Below are 2,123 nucleotides of genomic sequence, written 5' to 3' on the forward strand. Positions count from 1 at the left end.
AACAGGTCGTTGGATCAATTTCGGGTTAATAAACAGGGTTCGGTTGGCCCATTCTGGCTCCGAAATAATTGTTAGAATAATTATCGAGCCTTGGAAATAATTTAGAATAATATTTTAAAGCTCGAAACTATTTTTCAGAATTTTTAAATTATTTTTAAATAATTAAATCTAATTAAATAATTAATTAAAATCAATTAATAATTAATTAAATCAATTAATCAATTATTTTTCGAATTAATTGACCAATTAATCAATTAGAAATTAACTGAAATTAATTAACTAATTAATTTAGATTTATTTGTGAATTAAAAATAATTTTCAGAATTAAAATAATAATTTTTAGAATTTTCAGAAATTAAAAACGAATTTTTATAATAAAAATAAATAAGAAATATGATTTTTAAACATTTTATAAACAGGAATCGTAAATTTGCAAAGTCTGGAAACCTCAGGGACCTAACTGCATCGTTTTCAAACTGTAATTTTCCAGCTCTTCGCCGGAAAACAGTCGGGTTCGCCGAGAACACGTTCCCGGCGTCCTCACCCCACCAACACCTCCAGATCACATCTACACAACATCAGGAACACAACCATGCAATCAATTCATCCTAACAATCCCTGAGTTGGCCAGAATTTGGCCGTGAAGTTTTCCAGTTTCCGGCGAACATCGGAAAACTTCAAAACACAACTCCCTTCTCTACAGACCTCGTTGGTTCATGAAACTTATACGACTAGATTGCAAATTTCACAGAGAACACAACCCACTATAACACATCATCAATCTATCACAGAATAAGAAACCCCCAAATTTCAATTAAGAACATTCATACGGGTTATAAACCCTAATTTTGAAATTCGAAAATCAAACTCAAATTTGAACATGTTATTGAACTCCAAATCAGACGTATGACATATGAAAATCATCAGGAAAACAAGCTCTACAACATGCAATCATCAAATCATACAAACAATCATCCGAACAAAAATTCATATTTTTAATAAAATAAATTCGAAAATAAATAAATTTTTAGAAAAATAACCTTGATTTTTGCAGTGAAACAAAGCTCAGAATCTGATAGAACACTTCAAATCCTTCGTTTTGGTTACTCAAGCTTTGAAAACAGAGATCGGTAACGCCTTCGTTTTGCTGTTTGATTCTTAGAACAGTTTTAAGAAATTAGGGCTTTTCTCTGAAAATTATATAATTAACTATCTGCAAATGATTTTGATACAAAATAAAATACGGTAAAAGTCTATTTATAATTATGGAAAATTTGTATCCCATTGGATCATTCCGGATATAAAACGGTACGTTTATTTGTAAAAACTGATCCAAATGGTATCGGTTTTCGGGATAATTATCCAAATTAGTACAATTTGTACTGCGGTCTTGGTCTCAGCGCCTGGTTACACGTATTATGAAGTGATAATTGGGATAGTTTAATAAAAAGCTCCCGTTTATCGAAAATACGGGTTTTATTGATTTACCGAAATGAATATTGTATCGAAAATGTTGCGCCGGGACCCGCGCAGGACAAACCGTAAGCCGGATCGAAAAAGTCGAAACATGGAAAATGCTCAGAATATTACAATTAGGTTAGGAAGGAGTTCTCGAAAGAGTTTCGGGTTCCAAAAACGTAACAACGGTTGACGTCGGTTGGTTCCCGTTTTATAAAATAGATTTTAATTACCCGGAAAAAGATTTTAGAAATTTCATATGATTCTTATAAATCCATAAACCAACATAAAAATAATTAGGAAGATATGACAATTATCTATATTTTATTTTGGACATATAAAAATTAAAATACTCAATTAATATTATTTTTGAATATTCAAGTACAGATAACACTTAACAATTAACTCACAGAATAGATACTGAACACACATAATAATTATATAATAGCAAAAATAATTACACGATATATCCCGGATATTACAACAATCCTCAAATTCCTCTGCCAGTCTAGGAAGTTGTTTCCTCCTGTCAGCTTGTCCTTCTCAAGGACTGAACGTACGGATAGTGTGTTTGTATTGTTTGCCATTACTCAGTATCTACAATAATAAAAGCGCAAAATAAACATTAGATTGTCTGAGTTAAAATTTTATGTTCATATGATTAT

The sequence above is a fragment of the Apium graveolens genome, unplaced genomic scaffold (genome assembly GCF_009905375.1).
Source record: "Apium graveolens cultivar Ventura unplaced genomic scaffold, ASM990537v1 ctg1212, whole genome shotgun sequence".
Taxonomy (NCBI): domain Eukaryota; kingdom Viridiplantae; phylum Streptophyta; class Magnoliopsida; order Apiales; family Apiaceae; genus Apium; species Apium graveolens.